The sequence below is a fragment of the Lemur catta genome, chromosome 16, assembly GCF_020740605.2.
Source record: "Lemur catta isolate mLemCat1 chromosome 16, mLemCat1.pri, whole genome shotgun sequence".
In the NCBI taxonomy this organism is placed as follows: Eukaryota; Metazoa; Chordata; class Mammalia; order Primates; family Lemuridae; genus Lemur; species Lemur catta.
In genome coordinates, this window is record NC_059143.1 from 9,815,343 (window position 1) to 9,828,227 (window position 12,885).

Here is a 12,885-nt window from a genome sequence, read left to right on the forward strand (position 1 = left end):
TTAATGAGTTCTTTCTGCTCCAAGAGACTTCTGTTTTCTCAAGAGGAAAATATGTCTAAAACTTTTTAATAACATGATTTTTAGAGACTGCAATTGGAAATATTCTTAGGACTTTTCATTTTAATGCCTGGAGTTATATAATTTAGTTGTTTGGTCTGATAAACAGTCAATTGATACCTAATAGTACCCTGTTTCCAGATTACCTAATTTAGTTCATGTTCTTCAAACACATAGTCTTTTTCTATCTCTACATTTTTAATAAGATTTTACTACACTGTGCCTTTAATGTGCATAGAATTCTTCTCTATGAAACCTTTCCAGTAAACACCTATTGGCTTTAATTCCTCAAGTCACAGCATGTGGATATGTCTATAGTGTGTCTTAAGTATTTATGTTTTTGTGATTTCATCCATTCGTTTAGCCAACATTTATTGAGGGTCTGTTGTATACCACAGGCTCTGGTATAGGCACTGGAGATTTAGCAGTAAACAAAACAGGCTAAAATCTCCCTTTTCGCAGAGTTATATTCAAAGGAGTGGGGTGGGAGGTGTCAGACTGTAACTAGATCTAGACAATATATAGTGCATTAGATTGTAATGCACGCTATGGAGAAAAGTCAGGCAGGTGGGGGAGAGACGATGGCTGGGAAGAGAATACGATGTTAAACATGGTGCCTGGAGAAAATTTACTGGAGAAGACAAGTTTGAGCCAAGACCTGAAGGTAGGGAAGGAGGGAGTTTCAGGACTATCTGGGGAAGAGTGTCCCAGGTAGAAGGAAGAGCAGGAAAACCAGCATGCCTGGAGGAGCCACAGGCAGAGAGCAGCGCAGGGCATGGGGCAAAAGAGGCAGACTGGTGAGGACACAGGCTGTTTATTTGGAGGAGGTGGAAGCCATTGAGCAAGGAAGGGAAATAATATGACCTATATTTTGGAAGTATGACACGGTCTCCCAAAAGTTGCCATACAAAGGGAAAATGGGAAATTGTAGCTAAATGTAGCTTTATCTGCAAAATATTCATTACAAAATTTTTCCTTTGTATGAAGACTTTTGGGACACCCTGTATTTAGGCTGCTGGGCTGACAATAGTCTTTAGGAAGGTGAGGAAGGGCCGATGCAGGGGACCAGTTAGGAGGCACGAGATAGTAAAGACATGAGATAATGTTGACAGGAACCAGAGCAGTCACGGTGGAGGTGGTAAGAGAGGTTGGATTCTGGACCTATTTGAAGGGAGAGCAATCAGAATTTGCTCCATATTGGGTATGGGATGTGAGAGAAAGAGGATTATCAAGGATGACTTCAGGATTTTGACCTGAACAACTGCAGGGACAGCAGAATCACTTTACTGAGCAGGGATGGCCGGGAGCTATAGAGGCAGCAGCAGTCTCAGGGACCATGGAGATGGCTGTGGTGGAGCTGGGGCCCAAGGGGCTGGAGGGCCAAGGAGGCAGCAGCAAGAAGCAGGAGGTTGCTGACACGGTCAGAGATTCTTACATAAGGCCAGAGGGCGCAAAAAAGTCAATACGCTGGGGATAATGGGAGTCAGATTTCTCTCTGTCAGAGGAGAGATTTACAAATATAGAAAGAAGGAAGGCTAGAAAAAGTCCTGAATTGTTGGCTCAGAATTGGAGGTACTGGTATGAACTCACCATACAGAGATAGGTACAGAGACATAGAGATAGATACGTATTTATAAATGGATATAGATATAGATACATAGACATACACACAGAGTGATAAACATAAATGTGTTATGTGTGGTTGTGTGTGAACATGTATCATTTGATTCCCAACTCTGTCCACTGAGAGGGCCTAAATGTGATAATCTGCCTGTAGCAATGAGCTCAGATCTCATTTCCAATCCTCCAGTAAGAGGAACCAGGGCTCCCTGGAGAGTGGGCTGGTTCCAGGGCTGTGGTAGGGAAAGTATACAATGAGCCTGGAACATCTTGATGTACCAGAAAGTAAGAGACTGCTCAAAGGACGGTGGGGACATGCCAGAGGGACCTAAGAGCCAGCTTGAAGAGATACCCACTGGCAAAATCTGGGACAATTTTGGCATCAAAATAAGTTATGAACATAATATAATAGAATACAACCCACAGAATGGAATAGGAATTCATGAGCCTATACCGAAATAAGTAAATAAATGTGGGGAAGGGCAAGATCTTCTTTATGGAAGAATGCCAACTAATAAATGCAAAAAATGATGCAAATGGAAAATTGCTATTTGGCAACCATCACAGTGGTGGTTGATTCAGGCAGGAGTCATCAATGCCAGATAAGACTGGTTGAGTAAAGGTTTAATGAGAAGCAGAATATTGGGGATCTCTCAGAGCATAGCCTACAAAATACTTCTCAATTACAAAGGGGAAAGTGGTCACTTTATAATGGAGAATCCCCGTATCCACCAATCTAGATGATCAAGGTTAACATCACAACGATAGAACAGTTAAATATCACATACCTCTTAATGAAATGCACTGCCAAGAGCATAGTATCATTTCTTCGATATTCTTGACAAGAATGTATGGCCTCAATCAGACACAAAGGAACATCTGATGGACCCAAGTTGAGGGGCAGCCTACAGAATGAAAGGTATATGTTTTTCAAAGCCATCAAGGTCATGCAAGATGGAAAAAAACTGAAAAATTGTATCAGATTAAAGGAAAATATAGAGACATGTCAACTAAATGTAATGTGTGATCCTATATTGGAGTCTGGACCAGAAAGGAAAAAAAGGACATTTCGGGAAAAGTTGGCAAAATTTAAATGGATTCTATGGATTGGTGGGTGGTATTGTTTCAGTGTTGTATCATGCTTATGAAGGAGAGAATCCTGGTTTGGGAAAAATATATACACTGGAGTACTTAGGCTGATGGAGAATCATGTTTGCACTTGCTCTTAAGTGGTTCAGAAAAAGAATATTGATCAAGAGTATTTATCTATCTAGAGATATATCAAATATAACATAACAACTGAGAAAGCTAGGAGAGAAGAATATAGAATTTCTTGTATCATTTCCCCTATTTATGTAAATTTGAAATTATTTTAAAGAAAATTATCAAAAAGGGACTTCATTGGTCATTAAGTCTAATCTCCTTTTGCAGAAAAGGAAACACTGAAGGACAAAACTAGGACCCCTAAAGTTACAAGCAAACAGTAACGTGAAGATTTATGAGTTTCAGTTCACAGGTAACTCAGTGAGTATCAACAGTGCGATTGCACAAAGGAACGGCTACACCGACAGACAGCAGCACACTGAGCAAAAGTGTTTTGCTGGGAGGAGTGGGCTGGAGCACCATGTTCATACTCCAAGGAGGTCAATGGCAATTTTTAGGATAAGAGATGATAAAAGGTTGTGAAAGTGGATCGTGTGAGGAGAGACCAAAGGGACAGGGCATGTGTAGCCTCAACAAATGGAGTCACACAGGGCGTCTGTTATTCCTCTCAAGCAATTTGGAAGGCTTTCTTGTGAAATGGAGTTTACACATTTACATGACCATGGTGAGTAGAAACAGAACCAACAGGTAAAAAATAGAGTGAGACACATTTCACCTTTGACTAGGGAAGATGAAGTGGGCTCGTCAGGGGTAATTAGATTCTGATCACAGGGTGCATAGGCAGGATGGGCACTTGAAAGAAATAGTCTAATGGTAATAAATATCACAAGTTATAGGTGACCTTCATGTCCCTTTTAAACACAGTTTATAGTAATAGCTACTATTTGTTGAATGCTCACTATATGCAGAGCATTGCAGATGCACTGTCTCATTTAATCCTTGCCACAGCTCAGTTAGGGAGACACCCTCATCCCCTTTTCACAAAGAAAGAAAATGAAGCTGAAATAAAGTATTCCACATGCAAATCTAGCAAATCACACAGAGGGGTTGGAGCCCGGATTCAGTTCTGTGTCTGCTGGCTCCAAAGCCACTCCATGTCTCAGCTTCTACTCTTACCTCTTCTAAATTCCAGCCATTCTGTTTTGTCTCCTCCTTCAGAATCTTGAGCCACCCAGGGCCCCAGTGCCCACTGATTTCTCCCACTGTCAACAGACTCTCCAACTTTCTCTTCCTATTCTTTCTCATTCCTCTCCTTTCTCCTACATCATGCTTTCTCATTCACATGAGCCTTTAAGCTCCTTAATATCAAGGAAAATTGCTTTCCTGAGGAAGAACTTTCCATCACTTCTACCTTGGAAAAGTGTTCGCAGAAGGAATGCATCTTGTCAAATGTTTGTGCCTCACCTGGCTGTCAAGATAACAGATGCGTATCTGGTTTAACAATCACTGTTGCCTTAGCCCCCCCTTTACCCTCATGCTTATCAGATATTCCTCCAGTTATTGAGTCAAACTGGACTTAAACTTGAGCGAGCCACACCTTCATTCTACTCATGGTTTCACCCAATTCAGGTCAAAGTGCAATTCATAAGTAAGCACTTAACCTGGGGTATTGAAATATCTCCTTGTGAATGATTTGCCACTGGACTTCTGTGTTTTGGAGTTTCAGGAGGAAGGGTGAAGATGAACTTGCCTCTTCTGAGAGTGGCCAGAGGAAGCACTTGGCTGCAGGAAAAAAGTTTGCTATTAATTCCCAAGGTGGACCCAACATAATAGGGTCTCATGAAACAAAACCTTTGCCTTAATGCAAGGAACTGGTGCTATAAAGCAGTATTCCAAGTTACTTAGCAACAGCTGACAGGGAGCGGCTTTTGACAGTGCCAACTGTTCTCAGTATGCCCTTGTAAAGAGCCACCTTCTGACTTCCTTTAGTAAAGCCTCTTCCCTCTGCCTCGTGCTGCTAAGGGTTCCCCCAAACACAGCTAGATGTGAGTTTGTATGTGCACACTCTAGTCCCATTTAACAGTGCCACACCTGCACTCTCAAAACCAACATTTCCCAAATGGGCTATAAAATGTGCTATTGGGGTAAATTTTGAAATGTCATTAAACTAATAGGCACTTAACAATGTACCTCTTTCATATAGATACACCCAAGAGTCAGACGTTTCTGTCGGTTGGATAGCCTTCCACACTTGCACTTGTCATATTATTGCAGCTTTTCCTCCTTCGGGAGGCTTTACCAAATGAGTTTTCCAGAAAGCACAACTTTAGAAGCTATTAAGAGGTAGAGTCCGGGAGGGGTGGGCCTGAATGTCCTGGGCAGATTGCACAGTGAACTCTTATCCTGGACTTTGGGGTTAAGGTGGAAGCGAAAGAAAGATAATGTTCCCTTTGTTTACTTAAAAGATTCAGGAGTTGTGGAAAGCACAGACTTCCCTCCTCTGCGGAACGGTCAGGAGTTTTCATGGCCTGGACGCCGCAGGCCACAGAATCAAGCAAATACGTGGCTGACACGCTCCGCCTTCGGGCCTGGAAACTGCGTGGACACCAGCGGGGTGGCTTTTCACTGGAACCCGAGGGGCCTCCCCTGCAGTGGCGCAGGCTGGGTGAGCAAAGCCCTGAGACTGCACACTGCTCTTCGCACTAGGCGCCTCCGGAGAAGCTGTGTGATGCTTAACGGAAACAGTCCTCAAACCACTCTCCATCCCACATCCCTAGACTCTCTGCTGCTGTGATGTTAACTCTTTTTCAGAGGCTGCAAAAATGTAACACCAGCAAAAGAAACCAAGTTACCAGGCCCCCTTAAGGCACACGTAGGGGCATTTCCTATAGCCTCTCTCCTTCCCCCAGTGTCTACCCACACAAAATCGTGAGTGTGTGTGTCCGAGCGTGTGTCAGATTCTTCCCCTGCTTGCAGAGCCCTTTGGCTATAAAGCCCAGGGAGGCCTGGAAGGAGACCCACACTTCGCTAGCTCGCGGCTCGGAGGCGGGCGCAGGGCGGGGCCGAGCGCGGGGACCGCCCGGGCGCCGGGCGCAGCCAACGAGCGGACGCGGAGGGCGGGTCGGCGCGGGCTGAGCGGCGCGGGCTGTCACAGGCGCCCGGCGCGCGCTGCAGGTGGCAACTTGGAGGTGCCGCCGCCGCCGCTGCGGGAGCAGCCCGGGTCTGGCGGCCCCTTCCAGCCTCCGCGAGCCCTTTCCCGCCGCCGAGCTGGAGACTGGACCCGGGAGAATTCGAAGGATAGAGCCGCTGCGCAGGGACCTGTGAGCAGCCCTACCCCGCTCTGCCCTTGCGCTACTTTTTTTCTCCGAGGAAGGTTGTGCCGGGGGGGCTGGGAACCGGCTCCGGGAGGGGCCAGAGAGGAAGGCTTCGGCGACCCAGGTGAGCACCTTTCCTTTCCACTGCCCCATCCTTCTTGGCAATTGGACGCGGACCTGGAGCGCCGGTTCGCCCCGTGGGCAGGGGCCGGGGCGCGGGTGCCTGCCCTTGGCTCGAGGTCGATGGGGGAGAGAGCGAGGAAGGGGCGAAGCTGGCCCGGCCGGGGGCTGCCTGCCCTGGCCTGCCTGGAATCGGCAAGGACTCCTGGGCGGGCACCCCGAAGCGAGGGTTGAGCAAAGAGGTGCTTTGGGGGGGCCGGAGCGCTTGTCCCCTGGCTGAAGCGGCGGGATCGCCCCCTGCGCACCGTGCGGCAGCGGCCACGGGAGCCGGGCGCGGCGCCTCTGCGAACCCCGGAGCCAGCACGCTGGGCCGGGAGAGCGGACGAATCTTCAGTCCCTCGGAGCCCAAGGCGCCGGAGGACGTCATCCCTCTCCGCTCCGGCAACTCCTCCTCCGCCCCTCTAGCCTCCACCCCTCCGCGCCCGCGGTTGAGCCTGTTAGGAGATTCCGTGCCTTTGCCAACGCGCGCAGTGGTTGCCGCTGTCACTCCCCTGCCCGCCCTCGCTGGAGTTGGAGCGTGCTGCGGTCCGGCTCTCTGGCCCTGGCCACCTAGTTGTGCGCTTGAGGCTAGTGGGGCGGCCACTTCTCTGCGCGGAGGGCCGGAGGCGAGCGCGGGCTCGCTGTCCAGTGCTCCGTCCGAATCCATCCCCGCCCCGCTGCAGCTTGAACCGCTAACCCAGAGAGCGGAATCTCAGAAGCCAGATCTTGTCCGCCCAGGGGGAATTGGGGACCTCCTAGGAAGGTGCGAGCCTTGCAGATGAGGCCAGAGCCTCCGCCTCCATCTCAGCGTTTCAGTCCCTGCTTTCAAGTGGACAGTGGCTCTGACCTCCGCATTCCGGCTTGCGGCGTGTGCGGCGCTAGCGGCAGCGTGTGTGTGTGTGTGTGTGTGTGTGTGTGTAACGGTGAGCGTGTGCCATCCTCCGGGAGGCAGAGGCTCAGGAGCCCGCTCGCCTGCCCCGCCGAGCCGCAGGGCCCGCCGTCCCCTCGCCGGCAGCGGCGCGCGGCTGCATTCCGGCAACTCGGCGCTGTGGGCTCCTCTCCTCCTCCAGCTCCAGCTCCCGGTTCCCTCCACCAAAGCGTGTCCCAGGATGAAAATCATCAGCCGGAGGGTGCTGGTGGGGGTCGAGGCACTTCCCGAGGCAAATGAGGCTGTTTTTTTTTCAAAATCCAGGGGAGCACCCATCGCTGGGCATTGCATCTTCCGTAAGGACCTCGGGTGGAGGCTGGCGGGGGCGGGCCCGTGCTCCAGGGAGGGCGTCGTGTCACCCAGGAAGCCGAAGTTGGGGGCTGCTGAGCCTCGGCACTCCCTTTGGCACGTCCTGCTCGGAAGCGGGGAGCTAGGGGTGGGCGCGGGGGGTGGTGTGGCCGGGCCGGAGCTGCGGGAGGGCGCCCCCGGGGCGCGGAAGTCGGCGGACTTTGTGCCGGCGTGGGAGGGCATGTCGGGGCCTGCGGTGGGCGCGGGGGCACCCGACTTGAGCTGCAAGCTGGAGTCCGGGTCCGCACCGCGCGGTGACCGTCCTCGCGCCGCCGCTGCGGATTCGGAAGCGGCCGCAGCGCGGCGCGTTTGGCCGCCCCCTCGGCCCGCGGGCCGCGGCTTTCGCTTCTCCTTCTGCAGAAGTGAAGCCGCTGCCTGGACTCGCGCCGGCTGGTGACCTCGTGCTGGAAAAGCCTGGGGTGCAGGCGGCGAAATCCTCCGGGGAGCGAGGGGCGGCGTCCAAAAGACCAGGAGAGGAAAACGCCGGGATCGGGCGGGTAGTGCAGTCGCGGGAGGGCGGTGGTGAGCGCCAAGGATCCCCGAGGCGAGGCGAGGCAGGGCTGACCCAACCCAGTCGGGAGGTGCTGCTCCCGGCTCTTGGCGATCTCCCAAGGGGACCTGGTGATAGAACAACCCCCGCCCCCCGCTGGTCGACAACTCCGGTGTAATTCCCTCTGAAGTGCATTGGATTAAGACGGGGCCCGGAGAGGGCTGGAATCCACAAAATGAATGAAAGTAGAAACGACTGTAAATCCCAAATCTAATTGCGGTTTAAATCTAAATTCCATTTGATTAGAAACAGACTCTAATCTGGTAAAGCAGGGTCTGGGGGGCAGCTCTTATATTGCATTTCTCATAATGACAGTTACTGAAGGAGCCGGCAAGATTTGCCCAAGTTGTGTTTGTGATGCTTTGGGGCTGGGGCGGGGTGGGCGCGGAGTCGCACATGTCTTTACACATAATTTAGAACAAGGAAAGATTCAAGTTCAGATTGGTCCTGAAATGACCTTGGGAGCCTCTGTCTCCACTTTCCCTCATTGGCCATAGGCATTTCCCAGCCAGATCAATTACAGTTTAGACTTAAATGACACCAAGGGGTTAAAGATACTCTAAGTTTCCAAAGAGAATGTGTAGTACCCTTAGAAAAACATTCTCTGTACTGAGGGGCAAAAGGTATAAAACCAAAATTTTATACCTAGACTATGACCTCTTAATTCCAATAATGGAAATACGGTTCTCACTAGAATGTAAGTTATTCAGGGCAGGGCTCTGTCTGTCTCATCCCTTTATTCCTAGAATCTGGCACATAGTAGATGTTCAACAAACATTTGTAGACTGGTGCTTATAATTAAAGACATTGGCCTGAAAAGACATTTAATAATTTCTAGGATCAATTATTATTAAAATCAGAATATTAAAATAATTATAATAGTCATTTTGAGGACTACAATGCATTGTTTAGTTACTTGCATTTTTAAACTCTTTGGGATTGGTGAAATTACTTGAAATAAGACACTTAAGATATTAGGAAATTTAGAAACTACAGAATTATAGCATTACGTGGTTAAAGTTATAGAGATAACAGACTCTGCTTGAATACCTCTGGAAATGGGAATCTCACCACTTCCAGAAGTATTCTATTCCATTTTAGATAAATTCATTATTTAAATGTTAGGAACACAGGGATGAACAAGTCATGGTCTCTGCCCACAAGTAACTCGCATTCTAGTTGGTGGGCCAAAAAGGAAGGAAACGTTATGATTTGGGTGCTATTGTATAGATCCATGAGAAAGTTAAGGGATCTCAGCAAAGTGATCCCACACTTTGAGCAGCAGCAATAAGGAAGACTTCAAGAAGTATGGGCCCTGTGGTTTGGATTTGAAGGAGGAGGAGGGGTTCTCCTGGAAGACTGTATAAACAGACTAATGAGAAGTTCATGGAAGGTCGGCCCGCATATCTATTCCTCTTTCCAGTTCCATCTCCTGAGCTAGAGCACTCTGCCTTCTCTCTCTTCTATACATCGACTATCCTTCTAGTTAAGAACAGTCTCCATTTCTCTGTTTCTTTTCTCCAGAGCAAAGAGCCACAGATTCTTCACCCTACCCCCAATCTCAAACTACCTATTCTCCTCATAATACACTGAATGGTGACATGCTTTCTCTGGGAAAAAAAAAAAGCAAAACCCAAAACAAGATATGATTTTTGTAGGATTTTAAGTGAGCCCAAGTTGTCTGTGAATGGCTCATTAAAAAGATCCAGGGAGTGGGATGAGTCACAGTCCACTCTGGGCAGCTACTTCCTCATCTGTAAGGGGAGTAATAATTTTCACCTATCACACTGTGAGAATTAATTTATGACTTCAGAGCTATCTGAGATACTTGGGAGGAAAGTGTGAGACCTAGCACATGGGAACATAGAATTTTCTGATTCAGAACTGGTCAACCAAGAATAGCAAGAAACACAATTAGTAAGAAAATATGACTTTCGATGGAGTGCTGCTAAAGAGGCTAGAGATTTTAAAAGGTTAAACCGTGATATTCACAATAAAGATAAAGAGATGTTAATATTAATAGATATTAGAAAGAGTATATGGTTTATCATTTTGCTAGGGAATACAGAAAACTGTAATATAAAACTCAAATTAGCCACCAAATCACTGGAGGAAAAGAAAATGATTTGTTTTTGTTTTAATGCTAGTGCAGTAGCTTATGAGGCTCTTATTTGGGAGGATTTGGTGTTGTGATAACATATCCTGTAAAAAAGCCGTGCTGACAGGTGTCCAGCATGCATCCTGAAGTTCTAAGGTCTCATATTCCAAAGCTAATGCAGGGGCCAATATCTTAGTGGGGTTGTGTAAAGAATTCAAGACATGGGAGCTTAAAGGACATTATCTTAGAATCCTATGTAATGAGAGAGTGAGCAGCTAAGTTAAAAGTAGAGATGAGACAGGGAACTGACACTGAATATAACTGGGGCTGATTAGTAATGACTAGTAATGACTAGTAATGACAAGCAGAATGAATGAAGGTGAGAACTGGAGGAGAGAGAGCTTCCATTTCATAGTGTGGTGTGAGAACAAGGGTGAATCAGAACTTGGACACCTGACTCCTGATGTCAACTCATTATGTGACATCTCTAAACCACAGAGTCCTCATCAGTAAAATGGGGATAAGAGTGCTTTGTAGAGAGATGTCAATAACAGAATATGTAAAACTCCTAGCACCTGCCCTAGCTTTTAGGTGAGCTGCCCTGGCCACATGCTACTGGTTTTCTAGAATCAGGAGTGTAGGCTGTCTGGGCGAATTATTATCAGATCTTTATCTTAACTATTAAGGCTCCATGAGAAATCTAGTCTCACATTTCGAGTTGCCAAGGGGATATTTTACCCAGCTGTTCCATGGTCACCTGCAACTGAATATGTCTAAAAATTTCATGCATCAATTTCATACCAGAACCACCATGTCCTAAGTCACCCAGGCGTGAAACCTGGTCTTCACTTTTTATGGCTTCCTCTTTTCATGTTGCTCCCCGACAAACACACACCACAGAAATGTCAGTGGCCATGTTGTGGTGGCTGCCACTGGCACTTCTTTTCCACCATGTTGCCACATGTCTTACCCCAGGCCCTTGTCACCTCCTGCTTGGACTATTGCAGTAATTTTCCTGACTCACTCTGTTCCACCTTCTCCAACTTCTGCTTCCAGTTCCTTCCTTTTGCTGTGCTTTTTTTGATTATATCACTCTCTGCTCCAAACCTCATGCCACTCCTGTTTCCTAAAGGATAAGAGCTAACTCCTCTAGATCTGTATTCAAAGCCTTCTATTTCCTCTCTTGTATCTGTATGTTTGGTGCTATCTCCCATGGCCTCAAAAGGAAATCCATGGCAACTCTCACCAGTTCCTATCCATGTATGGTTTATGTCTCTGTCCTTTGCTTGTACCATTTTCTTTAACTGAAATGCCCCTCCTCACTCTTTCTCCATCTCGAAATCCTACCAGTTCTTCAAGGCTGCACTCAAACACCAACCCCCTCATGACTTTTTTCTTGATCGTTCTCAGAAGGTTTCTCTCTCATTTTTCCTTCTGCAGCTCTTTGCTCTTTCCCCTGTCATGGAACTTACCATGTATTTATTCTTTTGGGTGCTTTATTGGTTGAGAGCTAGGACTCCACCTTATTTATCTTTGAGTTCCCCACTAAGTGGTGCCCAGACTGAAGGCTCTGTCCTAACTTTTCACTGAGTGAATGATTGTCTAGGGATGTCTGAGAAGAGGCTATGACAAGAAGAGGAGGATGTTGTTCCAAACCTGAGTCTAGTTGGTATGAGGAAGAAGTAGCCAACCCTTGATCAGATCTTTATAGGCAAAGTGGGAAAAACAGGCAAGTATCTGGAAACTTCAAAAACCACCCTCTAACCCATTGGTCTAATTACATGGACAATTTATGCTTTGGTAGCTGGAAGAATCTGTAAAATTATTAACATTCTTCATTGTAAAGATGAGGTTACAGTCACATGAGCTAGACAGAGCTTTCAAAAGCAGAACAGAATGTGGAGAGCCAAGCTGATAGTGGTTAGGCTGAAAGAAAAATGAGATATGCTAGGCAAGATGCCCATGAAGTGATGAATGCATCCAAAAATATATGAGAGAATTCTTGGATTGGAACTTACAGGTTTGTCAGATCTAGAATCGCTTTTAGGAAGATTTTCATCTGATTCCTATTGTGGATCCTTGTATTACAAAATAGAATCATGTATGTGTTCATTAGCATGTGTCATTTAAATATTTCAGATCTAGATAAAATCCTTTATTGAGATTTTGGAAAATGAGATTTCTTATGATCTCATACTTTTTTTTAATAATGAAAAGATGAAACCATTCCTCGTGTGTATACTGAATGTTTTAAGTCAGGTAGAGAAATTATTGTAAGATTACCAGCTTCCATATTCTAGGAACAAAAATGCTTCAAGTGTTCAATATACAAGTCTTCAACTTGAGAGGATAAATCCACCCTCATCAAATAGTCATAAACAGTCCATTGCTTACTAGGAATGAACCAAAAGGGAAAAAAAGGGTATGATCAGGTACTGAGGTTTTGAATAGTTAGGAATTAGGCACTTTAGTGTAATATTAGAATTATATATTCAAATCCCCTCTGGAATATGAGAAATTGGATGGCTCTAAATGATCAAGAGCTGTTGTATCTATGTTGTATAGATTTTGACACGTGGTATTTATAAAGTTTACATAAATATGTTACAAAATGGAAAAGATGTTGGCCATCCACTGTGTGCAAATATTTGGCCACACATGTGTGATTCATATCAGGAAGCTGTTCGAAACACAGCTCATCTGCAGC

At 46.7% G+C, this 12,885-nt stretch overlaps 1 protein-coding gene across 1 annotated transcript in view; it reads left to right on the plus strand.

The window, feature by feature from the left end:
• The first annotated feature begins 5,937 nt into the window (after window positions 1-5,937).
• Window positions 5,938-12,885, plus strand: part of EPB41L3 (erythrocyte membrane protein band 4.1 like 3) — a 219,578-nt gene continuing 212,630 nt past the window's right edge. The window contains exon 1 of the mRNA XM_045527951.1: window positions 5,938-6,219. The gene's annotated coding sequence lies outside the window, so the exon portion shown is untranslated. The remainder of the gene's footprint in view (window positions 6,220-12,885) is intronic.